Source organism: Anomalospiza imberbis, chromosome 4, assembly GCF_031753505.1.
Source record: "Anomalospiza imberbis isolate Cuckoo-Finch-1a 21T00152 chromosome 4, ASM3175350v1, whole genome shotgun sequence".
Taxonomy (NCBI): Eukaryota; Metazoa; Chordata; class Aves; order Passeriformes; family Viduidae; genus Anomalospiza; species Anomalospiza imberbis.
The window spans coordinates 58,309,953-58,326,111 of record NC_089684.1 but is presented as its reverse complement, the minus strand read 5'-3'; positions in this window follow the sequence as shown (position 1 = coordinate 58,326,111).

Here is a 16,159-nt window from a genome sequence, read left to right as displayed (position 1 = left end):
GGATCCTCTCCTATTTATTGGAGTAGAATGCAAACTGTGTGGGCAGGACTTGATTTGCAGGAAATAAACTTTTGTATAATTCTTTCCAAGCCCAGTGTTTCTGCATGGAAAAGGAAGCCACACATTGTCTGGGGTTCAGCTCAGAGCAGCAGTCATGTGATGAGAAGCCTGAAAAGGCAGTATTCCTGCCTTTCCTGGAAAAGTACTGGCCTTTCCTATCCCCTGCCCCAACCCGACCTGTTGAGTTAGATTAAATTAACAATGATGACATATTTATAGTAATCTTTTAGATTTTGAGAATAGGATATAATCAGATAAGTTCAAAATTTTCTCTGCCAAAAAGAAAGCCCTTTTTATATTTAATAGAAATCCAGATTTTCTCAAAATAACCACTGTTAAGGAACTGGAACAAAAAAAACCCCAAATAAGCAGATAATTGAGTATCTTAATTGCTACAAAATTCTAAGCATTTTCAGTATCACTTGGCCTTTGCTTTCTTTTAGTCCTCAGAAGGAACAATAGATGACAAATCTGTATTTCTCAGAATGGGAACAAGAGCATCCTTGGGGTGAAATGGGCAGCTGTGGTGATGGGTTTAGAAATGAAGGGCTGGAATGTAAAATAAGAGAAGGATGAAGGAGAAAATAAGTATATTTCAGTTTCATCAACTATGCCAATATAAGACCTTTTCAGATGGGGAGGAACTTGGCGTTATAATTTCTTACCGCCATGAAGTTAAAATTTGGGTCTGTTTAGGGTTAGAAATGCTGTGCTACCATAACAAGCAGTAGTTGAGAAAGTTTGTTTTTCACATGCTACCTCTGGGGCTCCTTAAAACACCATGTGAGGTTCTGCTTGGGGTTCTGCCAGCTTCCTTTGGCATAAGTCCTGCCACAAATGCATGGCACTAGGAAATCTGCTGGGAGGAAAGGTTATAGCATTACAAAACTGCTGCAAAGGGTTTTGCACCATGGGCTGTTCCAAAAGGTCACTGCAAACCAAGGAGTGGACAGTTTTAAAGGTGGGAAAGCATAGCTTGAAGGTATGCAGAATCCCAAACCATCTTGCACAACCCCCTTGCAAAAGGATAGTCATCTAGAACAGGCTGCCAGGGTTGTGCCCAGATGGCTTTTGAGTAGCTCCAAGAATAGAGACTCTATAACCTACTTGGGCAACTTGTTCCAGTGCTCAGTCACCCTCAGTAAAATAATGATACTCAGAGGGAACCTTCTGTGTTTTTGCCCATGGCTTTTGCCCTGCCACTCTTCACCAATGGCTCTTCCTTCTTTATGATCTCATTTTAGATATTTGTAGACATCGATGAAATCCCCTCTGAGCCTTCTCTTCCATAGACTAAACAGTTCCAGCTGTCTTTGCCTTTCCTCATATGAGAAATGCTGCGGTGCCTTCATCATCTTTGTATTACTTCACTTGGTTCTCTCCAGTAGCTCCATGTCTTTCTTGTACTGATGAGCACAGAAACAGACACAGCACTTGGGTGTGACCTCTCCAGTGCAGAATAGAGTGGAAGGATCACCTCCCTCCACCTTCTGGTGACATTCCTCCTAATGCAGCAAAGGAAATGTAACAATTCTTTGCTGCAAGAGCACAGTGCTGCCTCTTGTTCAACTTGGTGTCCACCAGGAGCCTCAGGTCCTTTTCTGAAAAGTTGCTGTCTAGGCAGTTGGCTGCTGGCATATACTGGTGTATCTCCTGCTGACAATACTCTGCTGGAATACCTGAGTTCTCATCAGTCCATTAATCCTGCCATACAGCCTGAGAGAGGCACAGTACTGACCTCATCTACCCTTATCCTGTGGCTCTGCTGGAGAGAGCTGTAATTCTTTCAAGGCACCTGCCTTTGATAAAATGCCTCCATCTTTGGAGGCAGAGCTTTAGTTGTCTTGGTAGCCTATAGAATGATGAAAGATCAGGGGTTTTTACCTTTTCCAAGTAAGTTACTTGGCAGATGTTCCCATTGTATCTTGGATCTTGGGCCAAAGAATGTTATGCGTGGTTTTGCAATGCCTAGGGCAGACAACAGGAACAAGATGAGAGTGTCTTTAACTCAGTTGCCAAGTAGAGAAACTTTGCCCAGGACTAAAAGAAAGCACAAGAGAAGGAAAACAAATGAAGTAGGACACAGAAGTGTGAGTGGCCTTTTGCAAACATAGCACAAAATAGGGCTTTGCAAAGACAATGCAATCTGAGATTTTCATGGGAATCCTCATGTTAAATCAGTGAGAATTTGAATCTGTGTCCTTGCTTAGCAGAGACCTAGACTTCTTGTCAGAGGTAACAAAAATCCAATCCATTTTTTATGTCAAATTGCTTGCAAAAGCCAAAGCAAGAAAAAGAGACTGTGGCTATGGTTGCATGATCATTAATTCCATATCTATCTTCTGGAGAAACATCCAGCAAGACAAATTAGATCTGGATTAGTCACAAGCACACAATTGCATTTCTGTCTATTTAATCAGAACATGGTATTAGGTTTGTGCCAGCTTTCTTATTTTTACACTGATTTTCTGATGATTGTAGAAAGGCAGACAATATTTGATCAATAATGAAACCTGCTAATGCAGATATTTTTGAATATGAACCACCAGAGTGAGTATAAGCTATTACATAAGGTCTGTAAATATAGGATTTTTAATCTGTTTACTTAGGAATCCCTAAGTTATGTATATTGTCTCATATAACTACAGTATGATTTGTTTCCAAAACAAAGGTCTTGCTGACAGACCTACCAGTTCTATTATGTGCATATCTAGTAAAAAGAAAGGTCATCTCTTGGTACCGTTCTGCCTGTCCTGTTCACAGAACTGGATCTTGGTATGCAGGGTATGCAGATGAAAAGCTCAATGCAACATCCCAGCTCGTACTGGTTTACTACAATGGCCAGACTGAACTAAATGGGCTCAGCCACCATAACTGCACCTGGCTACTAAGAATACTTACTTACTAGTAAGATGCCTTACTCCAAAGAGCATTTATAGAGGTAATAAAAAATGTCTGAACCAGAAGAAGCACCTTAGCTGTGGTATTTAGTTCTCCTGTTACTACTGTCTGGTTTAACCTCATACCCCTGCCCTTTCTTCTCTGCCTTCTGTTTTGACCTCTGTGGCTAAATGGTCTCTTTTGTGACACTGCCATGTACCCATAATTTGGAAAGCTACTAAAAGTAATGTCTAAAGCAGGCTGATGTTGGTGTAGATCTCTCAAGTCCCATGGTAGCAGTAGTAGTCCCTTGTGCAGTGTCTGCCTTTGTCACCAGGGAGATTGTCAAAAAACCTGCATTTTCTGCCTCTTGTTCTTTTGCCTCACATTTAGGTATGTGTTTGTCTAGTTTTGCTTTCAGTGAAGCAACACTAAACTTTTACAGCTATTCCCATCTGTATCAACTGTTGCTAAAAAGACAATTCTTACCATCTTTAATATTACCTGAAAGATTATCAGGACTGTTTCCCTTTAAAAATGTCTTTACAAGTAAAGGGCAGAGGAATAAGAGGAAGTTAATATAAAAGTGTGAGTTAATACTTAAAAATTTCAGTTCTTTGACTTTTTTTGTTGCATTTATCTTTGAGGAAAGGTTAGTGATTCTTAATAGTTCCTGTTGCTGGGGACTAAGACATTGAAGATTAGAATCTTCTCTACTTAGTGTTAGACTAGAAAGATAGGCAGTACCCAGGTCTATTTCTTCCAGGAAAATCAACCCAAAAGAATTTGTCTCAACTCTGGACTTCAGGGAGTAAGAAAACTCCTTAGTTCCATGTTCTCGCCATGTACTAAAAATGCCTCTTGAATTGTCATTGATAAGAATCCCTCTGTATTTAATTTAACCTCAAATGAGTGTTCTAAGTAAAAAAACCTCCCTGGAACTCTAGTTCTGGTTTGTTGTCTAATTCCCATCCTTGCCTCACAACCCCCAGTTCAATCTGTGTAACAAACCCACAGCTGATACTTTCCAAAAGTATAAATCAAGATCCAAAATCTTAATTTTTTTTTCAGCGTTGCAGTTGACAACAAAAAGCCTCTCAGGAATTGGATTTTCCCTCCTTGCAACTCCAGAAAAGCAGAGGGGGACAAACAAGCAGTCTCAACATTAATTTTTCATCTTGCTTTATTCCATCAGTATTAGTTAGATCTGATATGATTCTTGTCATGTTGACATGGAAATCAGAAGACAAAATCTGACCAAATCTACCTGAGTGAAGCACAAGGGAAGTGGTTAATGCTTATTGTTACCTCTTTGTGTTAACCTAATCATATGATAACTACAATGAAGTAAGATCTGCCTTGCTATCAATATTTGATTTTCTTGTAAGAAAAGCAAAGGTGTAAACCTGCCTCTGTATGGCAGTCTACAGAGTGAAATTACTGAGAAAACAAGGCACTGGAAAGGAGCTGATAGACTATATTGAATGCCTTATTAGTGAGAATTAATTGTCAGATAACTTGTGCTGGTCTTATCTCTTTTATTTCCAGATAGCAAAGGTTTAGATCTGTAAAGGAGGTCCTAAAACTTCCCATTCTTCTTCTGTTTGTCTCATTTCTTTCTCTGCTTCTCATTTCTAATTTAGAGTAGGCCTTTGGCTCCACCCTTTGATCATTTAAGGGAGAAAAAGGTGGGGATTTTTTTAATTTCTTTTTTTTTCCTTTCTCCCTTATGTTAGAAGTGTTTGACCTTCCTCAGTTTTATAGAAATGTTTATTGCAAGGCCTGATGGATTGTGAATCTTGAAATACCCCTGCTATAAATCGGTCAATATGTGACCTCCTGTGGCTAGCAGCACAGGAGAACTTTTCAATATCATGTGAGACTTACCAATATCATCAGCCATCAGACAGCAACTCCTAATTCCTAACCCAAATGATGAGATGGTCACAGCTGAGTAGGCTGGATCAAGGGAGAGCCTTCCCTGTGTTATACGGCTGGCACCTGTTTATCATGAAGGAGGTAGCCAGAAGTGAAGTACTGAAAATTTAACAAAGACTTTTTTTAATCAAAAATATTCACTTATCATTGGAGACAAGTAGGTGCTAATAAGTACCAGAAAAGCACCTATAGTTTAAATAGTATTAACAAATAACCCCTCCTTCCTTAATGGTGTATGCTACACAGGAATTGAGTTTTGAATGTACAAGCAAATGTTAAAAGTTGTTTTCAAGCCTTTCTCTCTCCTCAATAAGACATCAAAATGTTGTCACCCAATCCTTTTTACTTTATTTTGTAGTTCAATACTTTGATCATTCCCCTCTGACATGATTCCTGCTGTACCAGATTAGCTAGCAGCAAGTTGCTAGCTAGATGAAAAAACCCTTTAATGGGTTCTGTTTAGTACTTCATCTGTAAATCATTTATGTAAAGAAAATGTAACCAAGTCACAAACTGGCAGATAATTTCTTAGACATTTGTATTGGTTATGAAATTATTACCCAGCTTTCTCTTATGCTAAATACTCTTTAAAATGTTGATATAAACATTTTGTTTAAAGGAAAATATATAGAAGATTTAAAGAAGCCATTTTTTCTTTGAGAAAATAGTATACCTCTTAATCACAGGAAATACACTCCCTCTAATCCACTGAAAATTGGTAAAGCAAATTATGTGGTGAAATAAGGAAAAAGACTATTTGATTTGGAAAGATGGGAGTTGGTATAAGGAGTTGTGGAACTGTTTAGAAGACAAAAAATAAGAGATGAAAGGAGGGGGCAGAAAAATTTTTAGCATTGTAGCAAGAGACCTTTAAGAAAAGCATCTTTCAGTACACAAAGGATCTGGGTGAAGAAACCACAGGTATTATTTCTTGGTTGAGACTATTTCTACATTACTTTTTGTCGGTACAGGCTAGAGCCCTGGAGGAAGAGAGTTGGGATTATTGAAGAAACAAGAGGAAAGGTCTTTTTGAGGACTCCAATCTGATTAAATGTTAGGAACCAGAAAGGTGAGTTTTAAGGTCACTTCAGAGGGGAAAAGAGTCACTAGTGGAGACTCCCAGAGGTCAGTGCTAGTACCATTCCTATTCAACACCTTCATTAATGACCTGGAGAAGGGAGTTTGCATTGAAATCTCCAAATTAATGGATTTTAAGGATTCCAAATGGCACACTGGTGAAGAAGAACTCTTAAAACACCTTACAAAATTGATTGAGGGCCAAAAATGTGTCAAATGAACTTTATTATAGATAAATGTACAGTAACTCAACTGCAGAAAACTGAATTCAAATATACATACTGCTGATCTTGTAATTGTGACACAGAAAAGAGAACTTGAGAGTTATCACTGATTTCAATTCTCTGAGGGAATTGGTTCAATGCAAAATGTCGGCTAGAATAGCGAAAAATTGTCAGACGTGATCAGAAAGAGTTTTGAGATCAAGATAGGGTGTCACTTTACTGCTATGTAAAGCCTTAAAGAACCCTCATCTGAAGTGCAGTAGGTCATCCTGAGCTCTCTGGAGGACAGAGAACAATTATGGAAGAGGGCAACTAAAATTATTGAGGGGCTGACAGCTGTTGTATTGCAAGGACAGACTAAAAAGACTAGGACCTTCCAACTAGGAGAGGTAAAAACTGAACTTATTACACCTGGTGTTTGCAAGGAATGCATTAGTTGTTGAAGAAATGCAGCAACAGCTGACCTAGGGATACTCACTGAAAGTAGCAACAGATGAAAGCTGGGGAAAAAGGAATTCTTTACATCATGGATGGTGAACTCATTAAACTGTTGCCATGGAAGGTTGTGGAGAGGAGACAGATGGAATCATCAGGTGGAAAACAGGCTTGGAGAAAATTCCAACAAGGCCAAGGCAGATGCTAAAGACAGAGACAGGGATGAACCTCTGAAATCCCTAATCCAAAGATAGCATCTGCTGGGAGAGTGAGAGAGGAATGAGGTGCAGGCAGTGGCCAGCCTGATGTGCTCTCCTGTGCTAGGAACAGTGTCTGATGTGGCTGGAGACAGAGCTGACTAGTAGGTCTGACCCAGCAGAACCCCTCCTGTGCTTTTGCGTTAGACTTGGGTGTAAGGGAGGTTTCTTCTGACGACTCTTTGAGGGTTTGCTCTGGCTATAACCTACATAGCACATATGGCAGTGTTGTCATTGCTCTCCAGCTGCACACACAGGGGATGCAGTGCTGCACAGGTTAGAGTGACTGCGTTTGGGTAAACGTAGCAAGAAGGAACACCTTCAGCAGTGCAAAGATCAGAGTGACTTTAGTTGTAAAATGGCAGGTAAGTGGTTCCAGTGAGTTTAAACTTGGCAGGTTTTAAAGCTTGAAGCAAAAAGATTTCCCTTGATTATATGGATTATGTACATATTTCCATCTCTTGTGCATCCACTGACGCTATCATATTTCTAGTCAGAAAGTATTTAGTATCTTTTGTGGTTTGGGCTGCATAGATGAATTTATTTCCCTGAATATTTTCAGGTCTGGATTTTGTTATGAATGTCTACTTTGCTACTGTGGCTTTTACTAAGTAACCGACACCAAACAAGATGGCTCGAAATTAGAGTGTTTTGTAAATTAAAAATATAAGATTTAATTTGGAATTTTATTTATACCAGTCTTCAGAGAAGCCATGCCTTGCTACAGCTGTAAATGTTCCTTTCTGTTCTTTATATTTTTGCCTTTCAAATAATATTGCTGTCTGGAACATTCTCTTTAGTGCTACACTTCATGTGTTACTGCTGGGGCAAAAAAAGATATTTTCACATCTTCCACATTTGCGGATGATTTGCTGCCAAAAGAGAGTTTCACTATTTTATAACTGTGCAGATCCCAATGGTTGTCACAGGGTTGCAGAAAAGTGTGCATTTCAGCTTATTAACATTTACATTTGATTCACGATATTGATGATTTTGTTAGTCACTAAGGGACATCTACTTTGAAAGTTAGACAGATCATGCCTCATTTTTTCACTCTGTTTTTTGTGCAACTTGCAGCATCAGTTTTACTGTTAATGGAGATGTAATTAAGAAATGTTTGAAATTGGTTGAGTGCATGTTTATATTGTGGATTTTCACTGGCATAAGTCTGTTAGCCAGGTGAATTGTGCTCTGATGGCTGATCCTTCTCCAACTCACAAGTCTGGATTTCTCTGAAATGAGACAAGATGCTACTGGCTTTAATTTTTCACATTACCTCATTGCTATAAGTGAGCAGGAGGAGCATAAAGGAACACAGATCTTTGTTATGGGTGCTCCAGTTCATATTCTTCTGTATTTGCTTAAACTGCTAATGAAGACAGGCTTATGCTAAACTGTAAACTTTAGTTTGCTTTTGTTGTCTCTGCTGTGGGGGCTGTCCCCTCTGCCAGGTGGGCGAGGTAAAGGACTGCAGGCAATACTTTCTTAAATCATTGCAGCAGTTTCCTTTGCCTCAGTCTGTTATATCTAAAAAAAATGGATTTTTAGTACTGCTACTTTTTAAAACTCTTGTAAGAATGAGGCTGAGCTAGATTCAGTCTGAAAAAACAGCAACATCTGCTTTAGAAGGTTTACAGTGATATAGTGTGTTATACTTCATAGTATGCAGGCTCATATAATCTGTTTATATAACAGTAATGTGATACTAACATAGGTATGGTCTAATGGTTGTGTAGATATGCTCTGATTGAATTAGCTGCAGTGTGGCTCACACACTGAGCCATATAGGATAGGAGAACAAGGATTATACTTTATTGATTGGACTATTTCTCACTTTCATTATTCTTACTTTTAAGAATTTCAAGCTGCTAATTCTACTTCAAAACCTCATAAGTGTATTTCACATAATTCCCCTTCATCCAGCAGCCGGAAAAAAGTGGATTCCCCTTTAAAAGGTGTTCATTAAATGCTCTAATACATCAAAAAGTCCGAGAGAAAATGTCAAAATACTGGGCAGAAGCAAAACCTTGTTGCATCCTTTTCTGATTCTTGTGAGGCTCTTCTGCTTCATGTAATGTGAATAGAATTACAGGCCTGCTTTAGCCTTCTGCAGAAAGGCATGACCATGGCAGCTCACACCAAGGCTCATCCTTGAGATGCTGACTAAACCAGCAGGTAGGTGGTGTCACATTCTGTGTTGCTGCAGCTCAGGTACCAGTGCCACCTGGGTTAGTTTTGATGCAGCATATAAGACCTATGGAGTAGTCAGACCTTGGGTCAAACTCAGTTGGAGGTCCAAGAGTCTGGTGAACTGTCTTCTTTTGCAACATTCATTTACAAAGAAAACCAGCAAGGTGTTTCCATAGATTTTGCCTAGTAATGGCCTTAAATTCCTAGATCTTCAGATGGTTTTGCTCTGTTCCTGGGTACACACCCTTCCAGCTTCAGGGTGTGGTAGTGAAGGTCTCATTGTGCAGGTGCAACAGCACGAAGATGCTTCTTTGGTGCAGACACCTAGTGCTCTGTGCTGGAATGAATGCTTTTCACACAAGTCAGCCCCTAGCTGAGAGCCTTGAAGTGGGCACTGCCTGCCAGGGCCTGAAACAATAGCTCTGACAGATGTGACAGTCTCATTCATTTCAGCATTATTAATGCTGATACTTAGTTATACTGTAAATTCATGTGCTAGTAACTATTTCACTGCTCATCAGAAGCCTGTTGGAGCAGGATTAGAAACGCTGCAAAACCAATGAGACAGGGCTCATTTGGTACCAGTAGTACCAGAGTCAGAGATGAGCCACCTCTTTACCTCAGTCAAGAAAGAGCCAATAAGTTTTCCCACTCCCGTGTTCTTCTGTTTCTCTGTAGTTGTAGTCCCCATTATTTTCTTCTGATGAACAAGGGTTAAGAAACACTTTGACACATAGAGAGTTTTTTGAGCTGTTGAAAATGAGAAGCTCACAAAGCTGATTGAAACAGCCAAACCCAAGTGATGGGAACTTGTCACCATGGAGCTCAGATCATATTGAGAATGTCTGCACTAAAAGCAGCGTATGGCTCCCACAATAGTTGAAGAAGGCATAGATTATTGTGCAGCCAAAACCTGGAAAGGATGATGTTTTACTCTGATGTTGCCAATGGGTTATACCACAATAATGTGGTCTTGCCCTTGGGAAGTGCCTAACAGAAAAGAGGTGACAACAAATGACAACAGGGCATCCTATGAATTTTTTGTAGGAAAATAGTGTAGCTGCTAAAGCAAAGCATGTATTACTAGACAGACTATGCTCATTTCTAATGCTCTGCACAGGGTTAAACTTTTAGCCTAGTCCAGTATGGCTTATCTGCTTTCCTTCTGTGCTTTCTACAGAGCTGTACAGTGGGATGATAAACCAGAGAAAGCTGTTGTTTCCTTTTGATCACCCTGATTTGTAATGTGAAAAGACAAGCCTTATTTTTATTCTTCATGGTGCTGTTCAGTAATGCCTGTTTTGAAAAGGCTACCAATAATGCAATACAGAGTCACTGCAGATTTCCATCTCTCTGCCCTACCTCTACACTGATCAATTTTTCTCATACCTGTAGAAGAGGCATTGCTTCTTTAGTACGTAGGTATAAGCCAAGAAATTCATTACTAACCATGAATCAGAATACTTGTCTTGTTTCAGGTTTGTTTCTTATCTGGCTATTTATGATCACTGTTTAATTTTCTTTCTTAATTGATGCACTTGTAATACCAGGGAAATTCATGTGGACCTCTTCCCCTCTTGATAAACCAGAAACAAAGAAGTAAAGTTACGAAATGTGTTCAGGGTCACAGTTGTAAGGCATGTAGTTTTAATTAAGTTTTAACTAATTCCCTTTATCTTGTCATAGTAATTATGACTGTACAAGTCATGTCACATTAATATGTGAAAGCAGCACTTTGGCATGGCTGGTCAAGGAACAAAGCCTTTATGACCTGCCTTGTTAAATTAAACCAGAGAGAGTGATCAACTTGTATTTTGCTACCTTCTCTGATAAATTATGTTAAAGATGAAGAAAACTGCCAAAGAGCCAGCACATATTGGTGCTAAATATTGCTGAACTACAGCAGCAAACAAACTGAGAGAAGAGTTCTTGTAGACCTTTTAAACACCCTGAGCTTTGATAATGAAAAATGAAATGTCGTGTAACAATGAAGTAGCTTAAGTGAATTGATAATGCTTGAACAAATCTAAACTTTATCCTTTTTGTATGATATGGCTGGATACTCTAGTGTTTCAACTAATTTCTCTGTCTTCTTGTAAGCAGAGGATGTATTATACAGAGTAGACCTGTGAGGTTAGCTGGGGTGTGGTTCCACAGTACATTTGCCGGTTTCTGCTACCAAATCATCCAGACACTTACTGAGAAGAACGAGTGCAATGCAGTCTTCTCAGACTTTAGTGGGGAATAAAGTCTGCTCTGTTTGGAGAAAGCTACTTTTCACCATTGCAGGAAAGTTGTTTGAAGGGAGTAACATAATATAAATTTGTGTTCTAGCTCAATTTGCAGTAGATTTCCTATATAGACAAGCTCATATCAGCAACCTTGCAGCTTAACTAAGTCATCTTCAGTTTTAGCCTCTGTGCTGACTTACGTATGCTTGAACTACAGCAATTCATCTCTTTATTGCAATGTGAAATCATGCTCTTAACAGCTAGAAAAAGGATGAATACCTTGTGTCAAATTCTTGATGGCGGTAGGCTGCTTCATCACCTCATCCCCCACCCCACCTTGCATGGACACTTTCAAGGAGCGAAAGAGAAGTGCCATTTTTCTCATGCTATGCCAATATCTACTGGAGGGGTGCCACACAACCCCTCTGATTGCTCTGTCAATCTTTATCATTCTAAGTCATTTTTTTTATGTCAATAACTGTTGTGTCTGCTTCTGCTGTTTATGCATTAAGCTACTGTAGGGAAAAATTTTGAAATCCTGGTTGGATTCTCAGCTGAGGTCTATGGCCTTTTAATAGCAGAGACTTTAATCAGTTTTGAAATTCAGTCCCCTTTTCCATAAGGAATATGTTGAGTAATAGCAGCACATCATTGCCACAACATCTTGCAGAAAAATTTAGAAAGACAGCCCTGCTTTCTCATTTCTGCATTTATTTCTTTCCAATACCCTGGAAATAAAAAAGATGAAAAAAATTTCTTTTTCATACAAAGATATCTAGGAAAAGGGTATGCTTTAGGTTGTTCTGTCTGTAGGAACAGCCACTGTTGGATGGTGTTCTTGAAAAAGAGGAGATAGATTATGTAGGAAATTAAAACATGACTCCCTTTTACTAGATACAAATTTTAACATGTGCTTAAGTTTTACCTACATATAGAAAAACATTGCAGGCAAAGATGGACTGACTTTAGAGGATAAGTAATCAAGAAAATGACAAGTAAGAATAAGAGGCTTATTTAAGAGTCTGAGGTCGCCACCTGTTTGTCCACACCAAGATTGGAAAATTGCCTATAATTGCCATGCCAGTAAAATGAAACACAGAATGTTTTGAGGGCACTCAGAGCATTCAAGACTCGTAAGATTATTTGTTAAAAAACATAGCAAAGACCATAGAATTCAAGTAGAAGAAAATATAGTAATTTAGAGACACTTAGGTTAAACTTTACAAAGACTGAGAAAAAAAGTAACTGATGTGAACTTCCAAAAAGTAACATTTCCCCACCATTTCAGTTGGCATTTCTTAAACTATAAGACACCAAGTGTCTTTTGGCTGCAAAATAGATCCAACATCTGATCTAGAAATATTTTCTTAATAAATTAATTACGAAGGAAAGTAAGCATACACTTATGTTGACAAGAGACTTATTTTAGAGGCACTTGTATGTTGGGCATTTGAAAAACTGTCTGCTCAGGAAACATTTAATCAGACTCTCCTATATTTTTTCTGCAACTCATTTGGAAGTTAAATGGCCCAAGAGCAACTTTAGCCCTGGTCAACAGAATAACTGAATGTTTTTTGAGGAAACATTAGCTTGGGAGTATTTACAAATCTCTGTAAATGAAGCGTCTGTAAAGGTACTTTCTAGTGAAATAAAATATAATTGTATTTTTTTACTAAGTTTTCAAAACAATGTGCAAAAATATCATCTTGCTTCTCTCAGACCTATTCTCTACTTCCAGATTCACAACCAGCAATACACAGCAAACCTGCATACTTACTGATGTTGTTTATTGCTGCACAATCTGCAAACAGGAAGCACCTGGGAGATTAAATCTCAGCGTGCGTTGTTAAAAGGGCAAGAAATCTGAGACCCTGAGAAGGCAACTGCTGATATACTGAGAGCATATGAAGTATCAGAATTAGGGATCAAGCTAGTGATTGGCAGGATTCTTGCTTGACTAGAGGATTGAGATGAAAATTAGCGGGAAGTAGTGATTCAGAAAATGTGAAAGTTCTGTCTCTTCTTGTGAAGAGAGAAGGCCTGACTACATCCTAGATGTGCCCTAGAATGCATTGCTAGACTTTCATAAATCAAACTTCTTATGTTTTTATGCTTGTTTATTGTTAATTGTGATGAAAACATATGGAAGTTGCTCTTTGCTCTCCAGATAATTTTCTTCCACTAATTATTGAAATGTGAAGTTTTGTGGACACTCTTTAGCAGCTGAGGGGAAAAGTACATGCTAGAAGAGTTTTCAAAAGCATCCATATAATTATTAGGATTACTTTTTTTTTTTCCAATGTGCTTGAGTTTTAAGTGAACAGACTTTTTAGCTTTGTTTCAGCTTGCTCTCTATTACAGAAAGAATTTTCACCATCTGACCCTGCATTAATCTAAGCTATGAAAGACTTTAATCAGATGCTGCAATGTGCCCATTTCCTGCAGGCTCCTAACATGAATTGGAACCTGCTGGAAACAGAAGCTGACTTTTTTGGTAATTCGTTGTTCAAAGTGAGCAGGAGATCTCAGGAGTGGCACCTTTTATTCCTCAGCAGGAGTAGAACCCCTACTTCACTGGAGGGAAAAAAAAAAAAGAAAAGATGGAGAAACACTGAGAGTGAAATAAAACGTTTAGGAAATAAAGTTTAAGAAGGAGGTTGGAAAGAGGTATTAATGCAAATCTGATGGAGCCTACTCTTCAAGATCATGCCTTTTACTTCAGACATTCCTACCTGCTCGCAGAGTTTGTCAATGTAGAGAGTCTGCAGTGAAAGATGTGCTAGCATTAGTACCTTACAGCCAAAATAGGTTGTTAATAGTATTAATTACAATTATATTAATTTTAATCTTGTTCATCTATATTATTAATCTTGTTACCATCACAGAGCAACTAATACTTGCTCAACCCTAACTGCACCCAAACTCACATCTGGAAGTTAAAGAATCTGAATACTGAATAATCTACATTCTAATCTGTATCATTCCCTGATATTTAATATTTTCTGCCCATCTGTCATAAAATCAGGGAACATTTTCTTTGTAGTGTAAAGAAAAAAAAAAATCTATACTCTAAAGGGTTTAGTGAACTAGTGACATTATAAGAATCTTTTTCTTTGAAAGAAGAAAACCAGTATGCAGTTTTCTAATGTAATCTTTATTCCAGTGCATTTCACTGTTCCTCAAAAAGGAAAAAGATCTGTTTTTCCAGTTCCCCAGTTCAAGCAATATTTGTTCAAGAACACCACCCTACCCCTCTAAAACAGAAACTAATGCGAAACAAACGAAACAACAACAAAAAAGATGACCTACATCTTACAGCTTGGAGAATAGGAAACATAAAATTTCTATTTCAGAGCCTAGCCAGTGTGAGACAAAAACTGGAACCAAAAGTAAGAGGTGCAAAAAGAACACTTGTGTCTGTTCATTTATTGGAAAGGAAATAACAATAACAGTATTCTAATTGTAAAATATTCCTTTTAATTTGTGTTAGCACTGATGCTGGTCAAAGATTAGCCTAGAAAAAGCCACTCCCTGCTTGTCCTGCTTACTCAGCTCAGTGCAGCAGCTGTTCCAATAAGCAGTTTGATGTTTAGCACCTGAGAATTTTCTCTCTCCTTCAGCCAGGATTGCAAGCTCAACAAAATTTATAAAAGCATGAAGTTTCATAACTCTTCCTCTCTAATGCAATAGCCACAGAAAATCTGGGTTATGGTGCATTCATTAGCTTTCTAGTAAAATTAATTTTTATATTTTAAGGCTTTCCTTTTTATTTTTTTCCCCACACAATGAAAATTTCTTCTTTGTGTCCTAAAGGAAGGATTTAAAAGAAAAAAAAAGGGATGGGGGAAAAGTAAAAAAGTGAGATAGTACTGATTCTTACCTCCAAATGACTTGGTAAAGATATTCTTAGCTTGTAGCCTACAATCAGCAATTTATTATTATTTACAGCTAAAATGATGAAATAGAAAATTAGTCTTCATTATATTTTTCAGGTTTATTTTAAAAATGAAAAGTATTTATTTTTCACATTCTCAAAATTTGAATTCACATAACTTGTGGATACTCTCAAGTGGACTTCCCTCCAAGTTTCTGGGTTTACTCTTCCAGTTTTTTCAGCTCCAGCAGATTTCAAATTAATGTCATTATATGAAATTTAACTTATATTTCTTGAGTCATGGGACTTATTTTTGCTGCTTTTTCATTATTGCCTCAGAAATGTTGGCTCAAACATACTGAGGGATTTCAGGAACAAAACTTTAAAGCCACTTAGGAAAAGAGTTCTGTTCTAGAGAAATAATGATAATTTTTATTTCTGTATTGCATGGATTCTTCCCAGAGTGGCATTGCTTCCTTAGGTATGACAAACTGTTCACCAATCCAATTTTTCCTGGCTTTGCTTCTATAGCAGTTCTTGGCTGCTTTTATTTAGGCTCCTCAGGCTCTTGCCACCTGATATTTGTGGGAGTTGGGTACATGGAGGATGTAGTCTGAGAAACAGGAAAGATTTTGTGAAAGCAAGATTTGTCAGAGTAGTTTCACCTAAGAGCCCCTCAAAATGCGGTTAGAGCCTTTTCAAGTGGATATACAACTAAGTCTGAGCACAAAAGGGAACTCTGTGTTTGTTTCCAAGCCTTTAACCTCTGTGGTATTAAACTTTGGTGGGATAGGTGGAGGAAAAGGAAAATGGGGAGGGACAAGGTTAAAATCCTCTCTCACTGTATGCAGCAGTTATTTCTCAAATGTTGCAATACCTTTTTCTGAACTGTTTAGCAGTCACCAGAAGTACAAAGTTAGACCATGAAAAAAAAATCTGATGGGGATGAGAGAATTAAAAATCTCCAGTAATGAATCATCAGTTTCTTTTATG